The 15,692-nt window shown below is 37.1% G+C and overlaps 1 protein-coding gene and 1 pseudogene across 1 annotated transcript in view; one reads left to right on the top strand and one right to left on the bottom strand.

Annotated features, from left to right (window-relative positions):
* Sntg1 (syntrophin gamma 1) overlaps positions 1–15,692 on the bottom strand; it is a 739,717-nt gene that overhangs the window by 606,228 nt on the left and 117,797 nt on the right. The gene's annotated exons all lie outside the window — the stretch shown is intronic.
* LOC125360626 lies at positions 5,865–9,059 on the top strand (annotated as a pseudogene).

Below are 15,692 nucleotides of genomic sequence, written 5' to 3'. Positions count from 1 at the left end.
TTAAATTGAAAGAGCCAGAGAATGGAGCAAGTAACTTAAGAATTGTTCCGAGGCCAAGCCGGAGTGCAGATGCTTGGATCAACTGGAATGCCTCAGGTCAAGAGGCAGAACCTCCACCCTAATGGGCCAAGAAGGTCAGAGTGCTGCTTTGGGCCAAGAAGGTCAGAGTGCTGATTTTGGAGCTAACAGGATTCAATTGCCTTACCAGTAGGCTCAGAAGATAGTAGAAAGGAGCACAGATGATTACTCTCAGGTTTTAGAAAACAAGGAAAATCTTCATGCTAGATTTTAGCCCTGTTTTATCCATTTAATGTTTCCCTTTTGGAGGTAGAATATCTACCTTATGCCAGATCCATGGGTCCATTTTTAGGCACAAATAACTCATGTGCTTTCACAGGTTCACTGGTAGAAGACATTTTCTAGGATAGGTCATACCCTAAGCATCACTTAAAAATGATTGTTAAATAATTTAGAAAATGAGGTATTTACTTTTTTAAGTTGTTTATAAACCTCAGACTTGGAGTTCATGCTGTATTTGCTTAAGACTTTGTGGAATAAGTGATTAGGGTGAATGCATTTTACAGTTAGGAAAGAAATGGACATTGAGATACTAGAATGTAGATTAGTATGAAGCATATTCTGCCCCGTTAAAAGAAATATTGATACTTTTAACTCCCATACTTCTGAAAGTGACCTTATTAGGAAATATGTCTGTAACACATAACCAAGTTAAGATGATATCCCAATTATGATGAAAATAATACGTCCTACAGACACAGGATACAGAGGATAGCACCACACACAACAGAGACAAAAGTTAGTGTGACAAAGCTAAATGAACAGCTAGACTGATGGCAATCACCAGAAGCTGGGAAAAGGCAATCTCGGAAGGAATATGATAGATACCTTCATCTGGGGATTGCAGTATCTATTAACTATAAGAGTATAATTCTCATTATTTCAATTCACCTAAATTAGCTCAACTTTGTTAAAGAAATTCTTTTTTTAATTGGCAAAGTGATATACAGAGGGGTTACAGTTTCATATGTAAGGCAGTGAATATATTTCTTATCAAACTTGTTATCTTCTCCCTCATTTTTCTCCAGTTCCCTCCCCTTCCCCCCTGAGTTATATATTTGGTTTACAGCATATTTTCTTGTAAGTATTGCTGTTTCATTCATTCGCCTTTTACCCTTTGTGTCTCCATTTTGACTTTCCTCTTCCCTTCCTTAGTTTTGATAAATGTATATAAAATACTCAAGATACCAAAATCATATACAGTGACATGGATAAAACCATAGGAATGAAAAACAAAATAAAAAGGCAAAATTTCAGACAATACATTGAAAATAACAACAACAATAGACCATTTATTTTCATAACTTGGAGTTCATTTCACTTAGTATCATCTTATGTTTTCATATGTACATAGCTATTGTGATCATAAATCAATTTATCTAATTCAGAAATCTATTTATCTAACTCATGAAAAGGGAAAATGCCTGAATTTTTACTCTTTGTCTACCTTACAAAAAGATTTGACATGGATAAGTATTAAATGTTGTAGAGTCTATGTTTTATATGTTTTTCTTTAATCCTGTAATTGCAAAAGGAAATGAAATTTCCCTTAAAACTTAAATACTTCCCTAATATTATTGTAAAAATAATGCAACTTATTACCTATATCTCAGTATTACGCTAGCTGACTCATACATATTTGCATTTAGCAAACAACAACTATGGAAGATGTTATTTTACCCAGATATCACAATAGAATATCAGGACTAAATGACAACCATAGGAAATAAATCCATATCTATCTGGATGCAAAGCTGAACTTCTTAAACATACCATCTAATTATAACATTCTGTTTAACTTTCTAATGTATAACTTTCAAAAATACACTTAGAATAAGATGGTACAAATAAAATTAGAGGAACCATTTTCTTTTATTTTTCTTTGATGACTTAAGTTTCTACAATCCACATATTTAATACCAGTGGAATAAGTAGAAATACAAAATAAGTAGAACAACCCTTACTATTTTCTAAATGTGTGTGTTTGTGCACATGCACACAGTACTAAGGCTTAAATTCAGGGCCTGGGTACTGTCCCTTAGCTTTATCTGTTCAAGGCCTGTGCTCTACCACTTGAACCATAGCTCTACTTCCAAGTATTTGCCAGTTATTTGGAGAAAAGTGTCTCAAGGGACTTTCCTGCTCTGCTTGGCTTCAAACCATTATCCTCAGATCTCATCCTCTTGAGAAGCTAGGATTATAGATGTGAGCCACTGGCAGTCAGCAATTTTTCTATTAGATACAAGTGTGATCTAAGCTACTTAAGCTGAGACCTTTGTATATTTCTTTATATATGAATAAGACAATGGTTTCTTATATTTGACACAAAGGGCATAGTCAACAAAAGACAAACTGAATATTATAAAAATTAAAAACTCTTGGCCCTGCTGACTCACATCTACGTTCCTAGCCTTCAGGAAGCTGAGGCCTGAAAGATTGAATTTGAAGTCACCCTAACATATTAGGCTAGAGGTGTAGTTTCATGGTAGACCATGAGTCCAAGGAGTGCAAACAAGGCCTAGAGTTCAAACTCCAGTGCTTACCAAACCAAAACAAACAAACAAAATAAAAATGAAACAAACTAAAACACAAATTTTGTACTTCAGAGGACATCATCCAGAAAGTAAAACAACCAACTGCAAAAGGAATTCGTAATTAGAATATATAGGAAACAATTATTTAATTTTCTTTCCTGCTGTATTTGGGGGGAGAGGCTGTACTGGGGTTTGAGAACAAAATCTCAGGCTTGTTAGGGGAGCAATTTACCATTTTAGCCACCTCACCAGCAACTTTCTAGGTATCTTATTATTTAAATAGAGTGCATACTATGCCTGCATCAACCTGGACTGTGGTCCTTCTATTCATTCTTCTTTCTATTGCTCAGATGACAGATGTGAGCACTCATTGACTGTGATGAAATCTGGAGAACTTTTCTATTTGGGCTGGCCAAGAATGCTGATTGCCCACTGGTTTCCTCCCATGTAACTAAGATTACAGGGTTGAGCTGCATGCCTAGCTAACTCAATTTTCTACAATAAGAAAATGCTCTGACTTGGTTTTTTTCAAGGGATATAGACAAATAGGCAATAAGCACAAGATGCTTTGGGAAATATCATTGGTTATAGGAGAATTGCAACTCAAAAGCACAGGACTTATCACTTCACATATTAGTGTATCTGCAGTCAGCAAGATGGAGACTAGTATTATATATGGATATATATATACTATATATAGTATATATATAGTATATATAGTATATACATACTATATATACTATATATATACTATATATAGTATATATATATAGTATATATAGTATATATAGATGGAGAGAACTGAAACAGACATGCACTGCTGGAAGGGATATAAAAACAGTACACTAGCCTTGGAATGCTACCTGGCCTTTCTTTAAATAGGGAAACAGAGGTACCATTGGATCAAGCAATTCCATTATTTAAGAAATAAGAGAAAAATATTATGTCCACAAAACATCATGTCTTAATTTGGGGTCTATTATAATCACAGGTGAAATTCTTAAGAGATTTACATACCTATGTTTACAGCAGCATGAGTCACAGTATCAAGGAGTAAGCTACCCAGGTATCTAGTGAGACAAAAGGGACAAAATGTGTTGTGCATTGGAATATTATTCAGTCATTAAAAGGAAAGATATTCTGAGACATAGTACAAGAAAGAAGCACAAGGGCTAAGTGAAATAAGCCAGTCACAAAAGGAAAAATACTGGTAAAAATAATAATACCACATTTTACTTATAGAGAAGCTAAAATGGTGGTTTCCAGGATCTAGGAAAAGAGCTGAACGAAAAATTATTACTTAACAAATCTGAAGTTAATTTTGTGAGATAAAAGAGTTCTATGGATGTTAATTTTACACCACAATCTGAATATACTTAATAGTATAAAAGTGTAAAAATAACTAGTATGTTAAATTTCATGCTATGTATAATTTAGGACGATTAAATATCTTAAAATAAAGAGGCTAGGAAAAAAAACACCCTTATCTTCAAATGATAAGAGTATTTTTATTCATCATAACAAACATTACCAGTGTTTATAGACTAAATTATGTATTCAACAATTAGCGTTTAGACACTAACGAATGCATTGACAACATATGATGTAGCCAAGTAACACAATGACATTAGGCAGCAAAAACATCTGAACATGTATTACAGCATAGATGAACTTGGAAATATTCTGCTAGTTGGGAGAAGCAAGTCAAAGGAGACTACACCACTATCCTATTTGCATGAAACACAGCCCAGGCAGATCGGTAGGGAACAGAGAGTAGACTGCTTGTAGCAGACTAGTTGATGATGAATTTTCAGAATTGGAGAGTGATGTTCAAAGATGTTTTACTTCTTTTTTAGTAAAAACAATGTTCTACAATGGTAGATGAGAAATTCTATGGATATGTTAAAGGCTACAGGATTGTCTGTTTCATAAGTATGAACTGAGCTCTATCATAATAGCCTCTTCAAACTAAAATAAAACCAGATGCAAACATGCAATTACTATGCAGTCTCCCAGTCACAATCTCAAACAATTACCCTTGCAAAATAAAAATTACATCCATATCAACGTTGAAGTGAACACGTATAGGTGCTTTATTTATAAAAGCTAGAAAATTGACAATGTGAATGTCTTTGGGTGGGTAAAACAAACTATGGCTGTTGCACACTGTGGATGGACGACCACACAGAACCAAGGGGGTAATGGCAAGGCTAAATGCATAGTATTGCAAGTAAAGTTAAAATGTGTAATTTCCATTTACTGTATATTGAATAATTTTATCACACAGCAAGATGTTTCACAGCTTCTTTTCAGACTAGCACCACTACACGAGACAATTTATATAGAAACTACTGATGAAGATTCATATATGAAAAAGAAATCTTTTCTCTGTGCTTCTACTCTTATAAATAACCTAAACCTTTATAACCATAGAAAGCACAGCCTTTGTTGTAGAATGTTATTAATGCATTCCACAGACTGGTGTTGCAGTCTGTATAGACACAAGGGCCCTTCTGCATTCCTTCTCAATCTTGAGGGCCCACAGTTTACACATTTGAAAATGAAATAAACCTAGAAAATTCCAAAATCTTTATTCAGAAGTAACATACCAAAAAGGGGTTTTTTAGATTTTTCAGCTGTGAAAATGCTGAATAATTTTTGGCTTACTCAAGCTCAAAGAGACAAACAGCTCAAGTTTTCTCTCATATATGGAAGCTAGACCTAAAATACACAGGGATATGATAAATTATTCAGTACTCTAGGCACCACACAGTGAGGCCAAAGGAGGATACTGTTAGAAAAGGAACACAAAGGTGTAAGGCCTATGTACATTTGAACATATAAAATAATATCTATTGAAATTAACTCCAGGAAATAGAAACAAGTGGGTTTTCCTTTGTTGCTATTTTTGTTTGGGTTTTTTTTTGTTGTTTGTCTTAGGGAGAGTAAAGGGGCACACAGAAATGGAGGGAAAATATGCAGGAAAGGCAGACAAAATAAAAGTGACATTGGTGGGGCCACAGTACTTGGGTGAAATTGTTATGCATAGAGAGGAAGTGATGTCTTCCAGCTCGGTTCACCTCTCTTAAGCTACAGAGAAGCACCAGGATAATGGGAGCTAATAAGTAGGACCCAATGTGCCATAAAAGACAATAGTTTCTAGTATACTATTCCTCAGGATGACTACTTAAGTGGCTCATCATCTGCCTGTTCCTGTGAACAAGTGAGGGATGATTTTCCAGTATCCCTCCAAAAACTACCTATTGAATGGTGATGAGAAGGATCAAGCCAGCTGCTACTTCTCACATGGGAGGATCAGGTGGAGCTTCAACCAATGGTGAAAGGAAACCTAGACAGAAAGGAGATGAACATCATGGAGAATTTCCTTTTTTTTTTTTTTTTTTTTTTGGCCAGGCCTGGGGCTTGGATTCAGGGCCTGAGCACTGTCCCTGGCTTCTTTTTGCTCAAGGCTAGCACTCTGCCACTTGAGCCACAGCGCCACTTCTGGCCATTTTCTGTATATGCAGTGCTGGGGAATTGAATCCAGGGCCTCATGAATATGAGGCAGGCACTCTAGCCACTCGGCCATATCTCCAGCCAATCATGGAGAATTTCCTCAGAAGAAGCATAAACTCTAGGGGAGAAGCAACAGATGGAAGCAGCCTAATCCTCAAATCTCAAACTTGTCACATTGGAAAAGAACCAGTAGGCAGTTTGAAGAAACAATTGTACTTAAACTCCCCTATGACCCAGCAGCCCCACTTTTGGGTATCTATCCAAAAGTCCACAAACAAAATCACAGTAATGCCACCAGCACAACAGTGTTCATCGCAGCACAATTTGTCATAGCGAGAATCTGGAACCAACCCAGATGCCCCTCAGTAGACGAATGGATCAGGAAAATGTGGTACATATACACAATGGAATTTTATGCCTCTATCAGAAAGAATGACATTGTCCCATTTGCAAGGAAATGGAAGGACTTGGAAAAAATTATGAGTGAAGTGAGACAGACCCAAAGAAACATGGACCCTATGGTCTCCCTTATTGGGAATAATTAGTACAGGTTTAGGCAAGTCATAGCAGAGCATCACAAGGCCCAATAGCTATGCCCTTACGAACACCTAAGATGATGCTAAGTGAAATGAACTCCATGTTATGGAGACTATTGTTATATCACAGTTGTAACTACTTTCAACGTCCCATGTGTATCTGTAGCTTCTATTTTTGATGATGTTCTTGTATCACCTCCCTGTGGTTGTACCTACACTATCTCTGTAATCTTATCTGAGTATATTGGAAACTGTGTATACTGGTATTGGAACTAGGAAATTGAAAGGGAATACCAAAATTGAGAGACACAGGGTAAAAAACACAAACAACTACAAAAGCAATACTTGCAAAACTGTTTGGTGTAAGTGAACTGAACACCACAGGGGGGAAAGGGTAAGGGGGAGGGGGGAGGGGGGTATGATGGACAAGGTAACAAACAGTACAAGAAATGTATCCAATGCGTAATGTATGAAACTGTAACCTCTCTGTACATCAGTTTGATAATAAAAATTGGAAAAAAAAAAGAAATTGTGGATAAAGTGTTTCCATTTCCTTACAAATGGAGCGATCTCATTCTTTCTGATGGAAGCATAAAATTCCATTGTGTATATATACCACAGCTTCTTGATCCATTCATCTACTGAGGAGCATCGGGGTTGGTTCCATATCTTAGCTATGGTAAACAATGCTGCAATGAACATGGTTATGCTGGTAAGTGAAGTAAGCCAGACCCAAAGAAACATGGAGTCCATGCTTTTCTTCATTGTTAATAATGACTATATATGTAGGATAGTCTTAGCAGAGAATCACAATAGCTCAATAGTTATGTACATATGATTATATAAGATGATGCTAAGCAAAATGAACTCCAACATAGGGAAAAATGAGGCTTTTCAGTGTTGTTGTTATTTTTAATGCACTACATGAATTTTTTTTCTTTCATTTCTTTTTCCCATGGTTTATCCTCTGTTGCCATTGTTTGATTTCAGTACCCTGGTTATTGTACATATATTTATTTGAATTAGGGAAGGGAAGGAGAGCATTAAAATTGTGAGACTAAGGATAAATGTCAAACCAAAGCAGCAGTGAGACTCACAAGACAGTATGTCAGAAATTAAACTGCACAACTTGGTGGAGGGAGAGAAAGTGAGAGAAATATGAGAGAGTGGGTAACAAGTTTGACAAGAAATATCCTCACTACCTTACATATGTAACTTTAACCCCTCTGTACATCACCTTGACAATAAAATTAAATTTAAAAAGTATGATAAAGGCAGTGTTTCCTGTCCCACCTGCCAAGCAGTGGTGAGGAAGACTATAGAGTGTTTAAAGAAACACATGTAAAACTGTAAATAGGAAATGTTTACTTGCCATCATTGTGGGAAACAACTTTGTTCACTGGCAGGGGTGAAATGTCCTGTCATGGTACATCCTAATAGTTTTCCCATTTTGAAGACTGGAGATGAAATAGCTGAGCCAGGTGGAAGAGGAGGGACTCCAGTTTTTAAACACTGGGAAAGCCCAGAAGTATGCGTGAGAGTTGCTCCAGTACCTTTACCAATATTATTGGATATCTGTACCATGGTAGAAAATGTGGCAAAGGGGCTGCAGAGCTGAGAAGTGGGCTCTGAAGTGTCACCATTGTGGAAAACCATATAGATCAAAGGCTGGACTTGGATATCACCTAAGATCAGAGCACAAACCTATCCAGAGATAGCTCAACCAGGGTATTTAAAGGAGGTAAGCCTGGAGTCATAGCAAAGGCCAAGTTCAGAGGCATTCTGCCAAAATAGCTGTATACCACTTGCCCTAGCTGGCCTCTGAAATGACCAAGGAATGGCCGAAGAGAAAGGTGCCTCAGACTAGTTAAAATATATTATTCACTCTGGGCTCCTACCTTCAGCCAGGAAGTATTACACAAATGGAAGACAGATACCAAGAAAGATCACCAACTCGTGTCCTAACCATGGTGTGAGGCTGTCCATTGCAAGGCAGCTGGCTTTAAAACTCACCTGGGAAAAATTCATTAGGAAATGTTGTCACTGGAAAATACAAGTGTTTTCTATGTCAGGAAGAATTTGTGTCGGAGAGTAGCATCAAATATCACACCAACTCTATCCATGCTGAAGATTGATTTGTTGTAACTCCCAAACCAACCAAAATTTTGAAAAGAACGAAAAGCACAGGCAAGCAGCACAGGAGCAGACCATCTTTGAAAAGGCAGTAGCAGCCAGGCATGGAGACTCCAGAGACCCAGCTGAGCCTTAGAGAAGGGAGAGATTAGAGAGGGGTGATACGGACCCAGTTGTGTCCACCCCCTGTAAGGAATCAGAGCAGGAACCGGTCCCAGCCCAGTCCCTGAAAGTAAAGGACAGGAAAACCACTTCTAAATGAGGAAGGAAGAAGGCCGCAGTGAAGGCCCAGTTGACCTAGGAGAGAGGATAGGGGATGGTATGCACTGGTCACTGGACCGTGGTTTGATGCTTGAATGAATTTGCCCTTGGTGTAAGGGTGTGAATTCAAAGGCTCCTTCATGTATAAATTTTACAGATTTCTCTAAACATTCACTTTCATTCCTTCCCCTCCCCAACCAGGTTTTCCTAGTATTCTTCCTTTGAGTCCTCTTGATTTTCTCTTCTTTGCCAAAAGAATTCCATCATGAGCCAGCTAGACGTCCCTGTTTTCTGCTCAAAACTAAGAAATCAGTTTGGTTCTTCTTCCATTCAGGTTGTGAATTTCTTGGAATCTCCTTTGATCTAGTAGCCACTCCATAATTTAGCTTGTAAAACAATTCCAAACTATTTTAATAATATTTTGTATCTGCAACATAAACATAAAACCTAGAATTGGTGACACTTTCATAAGTGCCTGGCTCTAAATCTTTGGAAAGTAAAACTTACGAAGGTTCTTCCCCCACACTATAGTTTTAGTATGGGAAGAAAGAAAAGACTTACAATGAAAAAGCTAGAAACTGTCCCAGCTTTCCTGGGCCCTGAAGCCTCACCTATTGCTAGAACCAGTGCCCTTCTGAAGCTTACTTTGCTCCACAGGTTTTAAGAATTGACAGATGTGATCCTCTGCGGTGATGAACCTAAACCTGTACTAATTATTCCCTATGAGGGAGACCATAGAGTCCATGTTTCTTTGGGTCTGGCTCACTTCACTTAGTATAATTTTTTTCCAAGTCCTTGCATTTCCTTACGAATGGGGCAATGTCATTCTTTCTGATAGAGGCATAAAATTCCATTGTGTATATGTACCACACTTTTGCCCAATAGCTATGCCCTTACGAACACATAAGGTGATGCCAAGTTAAATGAACTCCATGTTATGGAAAGGAGAGTTATATCACTGTTTTAATCATTTTCAACATGCCATGTGAAACTGTAGCTTCTTTTTGTTGTTCCTCTTGTATTCCCTTCCTGTGGTTGTGCCCACACTATCAATGTATATCATCTGAGTACCCTGGGTACTCCATATACTTGTATTAGAACTAGGGAAAGGAAAGGGAATATCAAAATTGAGAGACAAAGGATAAAAAGACAAATGACTCCAAAAGCAATACTTACAAAACCATTTGGTGTAAACCAAGTGAACAACTCATAGGGGGAGAGGGAAAGGGAAATGGGGAGTGGGGAGGGAGGAAATGAGGGAGAAGGTAACAAGTTATACAAGAAATATACCCACTGCATTACATATGAAACTGTAACCCCTCTGTACATCACATTGACAATAAATAAATAATTTTTAAAAGAATTGACAGATGTCACATTGTTCCTATGTTTTGACATGGTACCTAGTGCTCTTAAAAATACCACTAAGTTTGGAAGCCAGGGTACATTCCTTGTCCCATGGGCCTTACATCACCTGCTGAGTCCTCCTGTATGCTGAGAGCCTACCTCTGTCTCTTTCTGTGTTCTGAGAGTATTGTCCTGGTATACTGCTTTATATATGGACTGCTATTGACTTATATTGTAAGGTTTTGACACTAGTTGTAGTTCTTTCTCTGAAGCTGGGAGAAAAATCTTTTCTGTAGCTCATGCCTATCTGGTAACATTTAATGGCCACTTCCCTTTGAGGGTACCTCTCTTGGGAGCATTTGATAGAGCTGCACTTTTGGCATGGTTTGAGAGTCTCTTCTCCCTTTTGTATAAATATTGTTCTTCTATATTCTTCCCATTGTGTGGTACATGGCACAAAGTAAAAATAATCACCTTGATATGGACAAATAGTACCTTTTAAAATTCTGAAAGGCTGTTGCTACCCTTGAACTCTATTCTCTGTGCTCTTCTGAATAGCTTTATCATGTGTGCTTTTCTGAAGACCACTTTCAAACAAGGTGCATTGAAACCTGAATTGGATACTACCAGACTAGGCTGTGAAGTAAATGGCATATCCACACTAGGTTTTCATTCATTACTGCACCCTTAAAGCCCTTGAAAGAGATGAGAGCTTTGGAAGAAGAGAAATGAAGAAACTATGCTAATTTCTGGTGACATTACCTTGGAAATTTAGTTATTTTTTTAATTTAACCTAGTTGATAAAATTGAGTCTGAGAATGCTTGTCAATGACAAACAAAATAAAGGACTTTCACATAGAAAGAAAAGAAATGGAGGAACAAATGAGGAACAAATGCAGCAGTGGTACGCACTAGACCAATGCTGAAGAAGAATTATATTACTTCTGGGTGAAGACAGGAGAGGACGAGGGAAGTGGTGCTATTGATCTAAAAGAAATGCCCTCTTTACCTGACTTATATGACAGTAATTCTTTTGTACATAACCTTTATGATAACAATACATTTTAAAAAATAACTTTGGCTTCCAACTAGCAGCAGAGTTCGCATGCAAATCATTGTCCAATACAGTGAGGCGTTGGTGGTATAGTAGTGAGCATAGCTGCCTTCCATATTGTCCAATACATGAAATGACATGTAGACCCATTCAAAAGTTATAAGGTTCAGAGGGACTGTTGCCTCTATGCTAATGACATAGCATCAGTCTGGATGGTTTTTGTTCATGTTTTTTCCTAAACTGAAATAATCAAGAGCCCTCATGCCCAGAAGTAGGATCACAGGATCCTCAAATAAGGACCTAAGATATCTTATCCTATAATAGTACCTGAGGGAAAAGGATCACAATCAAGTGCTATTAAATATAACATCACAGGGAATGGACTCTGTGTCAACTCACAAGTACTAAAGAGAAATGAAGTGTAGTAAATGTTTGCAGATACAATATACCATAAAGCAACTTTTAAAATCAAACATCACCCCTATTTTATAGATCCTGACCATGATGCTCAGACAAATGCCACCAACTCTGGTTTCTCTCTCAATATGAAGCCAGCACATGTTCTATTGCATGGTGGTATTTCATAAAAAGCTAAAAAACATTATTAGCAATCAAAACCCAAAGAAGCAAGTAAAATTTTCACCCAAGGATTCAAAAAGAGGATAAAGGAAAAATGTGTACAGTTTCAGCAAAGGCATCCATTTCCACCAGGTAGATGTACCATAGCCTGTGTGTCTCCATGCACCCTGTCTTAATTAGCTGGACACAACCTGTGATGGTATGCTTTGCCATTCAGCATAGTCCTCTAACAAACATAACAGAAACTTCAAGTAAACCACACACGCATTTCACATTCTACCCAAGACATCAATTCTCTTCCAAAATGAAAAGAAAATGACAGAGTGAGACTTCAAGCAATCCAACCAATCTATTCCTCAGTAAGAATCACAACTGGAATTGATGAATGTTTCCTTACATTACTTCCTGCTGAAGCAGTAGAGAAATGCATAATGAAATAAGACTTACTCCCTTTTCCCTTGTGACAGGATACTTAGGTTAGATATAATAAATTAGAGGGGACTGAGAATATGGCCTAGTGGTAGAGTGCTTGTCTAGCATGCATGATGCCCTGGGTTCGATTCCGCAGCACCACATACACAGAAAAAGCCAGAAGTGGCACTGTGGCTCAAATGGAACAGTGCTAGCCTTGAGCAAAAGGAAGCCAGGGACAATGCTAAAGCCCTAAATCCAAGTCCTGGACTGGCAAAAATAAATAAAAGTAAATAAATAAATTAGATTGCAAACTGAAAATGCAGTGTAGATGATGAAGTTACTATCTGTAAACCTAAGCTTGGAGGTTCTAGGAGCATTTGTTTTCTTGATCATTTATTTTGAAATAAAATACTTGTGCCCTTGGTTTTACCACAGTAGTCCAACACCTGGTTCTCCTACAATGCCCAATACTTTCAATAGAGCTTTTTCGGGCTGGGAATATGGCCTAGTGGCAAGAGTGCTTGCCTCATATACATGAAGCCCTGGGTTCAATTCCTCAGCACCACATATATTAAAAATGGCCAGAGGTGGTGGTGTGGCTCAAGTGGCAGAGTGCTGGCCTTGAGCAAAAAGAAGCCAGGGACAGTGCTCAGGCCCTGAGTTCAAGCCCCAGGACTGGCAAAAAAAAAAAAAAAGAAAGAAAGAAAAAAGAAAAAAAAACAAAAAAGAAGACCAAATAGAGCTTTTTCAACCACTTGTCTTACTTGACATTGTTGGAAAGCTGATAATAATAGCTAATTTTGTGACTCTGTCCCTATGTCCTGAAACAACATTGTACATGGTCACCTAAACAATAACCTCAAAAAATGTCCTGTTGCTGTCAATCTTGGTCACTGAGGATGTGACCCCTAGGATTAAGCAATCTGCCATGTGTAATTTCCAAATGACCTGGATCCAAGATATTGGATTCCGTGGCCTGGCAATTAATTATTTGGCTACATATTATTTTCTAAGATTCCCAGCTCCTGAAATCACTGTTCATAAATTTTCTGCTGTGTTATAAAGCTGGCCTGGCTGCTTGAAAATAAATGAAAGAATTTTTCATACCAATGAGAAGAGAGAGCCACTGTAGCATCAAGTATTGGATTTTCCTTCGAAGATTCTAAAGTGGTCTTGGATTCAAGATCTTTGGTTCTATTCAACTTTGAGCTCCTTATTTTATCTGTGAAGAACACATGACTAATACTTTGGCTGATGTTGGAGCCCAAGGTCAGAGATGCCTTATTCCAAAGTGTGTGTACTGACTGAATGAACTTAAAAGGGCACAGGCTGGCAGAAGTCTAGGGTATAGCTATTGTAAAAGGAAACATTGTAGGTAGGTTTTCACAGCAACTTTGACAATCCAAAATACATATAGCAGAAGGCAACGATTCATCTTCTCCTCCCTTTGGAACTGATTTCCAAGCCCTTAAAAATAGAAAAGATAGAAAAATTGGGGGTAACAAATTGAACAAGAATTGTACTCACTGCCTTACATATGAAACTATAACCCTTCCGTACTTCATTTTGACAATAAAGAAAAAAAAGAAAGAAAACTTGGATCAAATAGAATTGTCTAACATGGAACGTTAGTCTTTGTTCTTAATAAGAAAAAAAATAATAGTCTAAGGGAGTCACACATTCATAAAATTTTTAATAAAAAAGAATACATTGATGTGTTTATTTTTTTAACCTTTGCTTAGAATTAATGCAAATGAGTTGTTTCCTCAAGAGAAGATCAAAGGGATGCCCCCCAGAATACCCTTCCTCAAGATTATCTGGAAAGGTGAGAAGAAATGATCAGAGGAAGGAAAGGAAAGAGTTTATGAACCTTATGCAGATTTCTGTTCAACCTGAAACAGTCTTTCTGTGTTGGTACACCTTCTACAGACTAGGCAGTGACAAGACAGACATATTAAAAATGTATTCAAAAAAAGAAATGTATCTATTTTCCTTGCATACTTTCAAGAACAATTGAGCCTCTGGATCTGGGTTTCTGCTCCATAAGACAGGAAAGAACAGAGGAACAAAAGTTTCAACATGATCTTTTTCAAAGTTCATTGAAATCCTGGAAGGTATCTTTCATCTAGGAATCCAATATTTATCCAGAATAATTATTCAATATCAGATTATGTTCTAAGGGAGCTACCCATAGGTAGATAAATTCCTACTCTCCTGGAGATAAGGCTATGTAGAAGGACAGAGAAAATGAAAAGCACACTACAAATTTGTAAAGATTTTGTAAAAAAAAAAAAAAAAAAAAAGGTTTCATCAGATTGTATGTGTAAGAGGAGGAGTCAAAAAAAGATACCTAGAAAAACAAAAGCTCAGAGAATCCCCAACTTCATTGAATTAGGTACTTGAGACTGTGGAAGCAATTACCATCAATGGTAGGAGTGTGAATATAAGCAAAGTGTAATTTTTAAAATATTTTTGTTTTGATATAATTGACAGAACATAAAGTATAAATTTATGCTGTGACATTTATAAACCAGTAATGTGGAGGATATTCCCATAGTCTGCAAAAAAATAACATTTTATGTTTTATTATAGTTGGTGCTATATATAACATATAAAATCTATCTATCAGTTAATAGTCATTTGGAATGTGTACATTTTGTGACTGTAACAGTACATAATGCTCCTATAAAAAACTTTGTAAGATATTCTTGGTGGATATGTTTTCATTCATCATAAGAAAATATGAGAAATGCTTTCATTTATCATAGTAGAGGAACTTGGAGATGAACATTTTAAGTCACTGACAAAAGTTTTCCAACATTTCAGTGTCAGTTCACAGGCAGCTTAGAAACTGAAGGTTACAATTTCACTATACCTGGGCCAGCATCCCTCATAGTCTGTCTTTGATTATTCCAATCCTCATGCTACCCCACCAAGCAGTATTTTAAATGTGGTTTTGATTTTCACTTCACTGATGATTAATGATAGCCATTTTTCATGTGCTGATTGTTCATTTATTCCATAGTTTTGAGAGAAATATCTATTCAGTCACCTATATTTTTAAGTTGGATTATCTTTTTTAATCATGTAATTTGTTTTATTTCTTTAATCTTGACCATATTTATTATTAAGTAATTGTACAAAGGCATTGCCATTTGACAAAGCAACTTATGAATACATTATGTATTGAGCAGTGTCACCCCCCTCCCATATTTTCACCCTTCCCTCCTGTGCCCACGC

This window comes from Perognathus longimembris, chromosome 12 (genome assembly GCF_023159225.1).
Source record: "Perognathus longimembris pacificus isolate PPM17 chromosome 12, ASM2315922v1, whole genome shotgun sequence".
In the NCBI taxonomy this organism is placed as follows: Eukaryota; Metazoa; Chordata; class Mammalia; order Rodentia; family Heteromyidae; genus Perognathus; species Perognathus longimembris.
The sequence above is the reverse complement of the archived record's forward strand: the minus strand, read 5'-3'. Positions and strand labels throughout refer to the sequence as shown.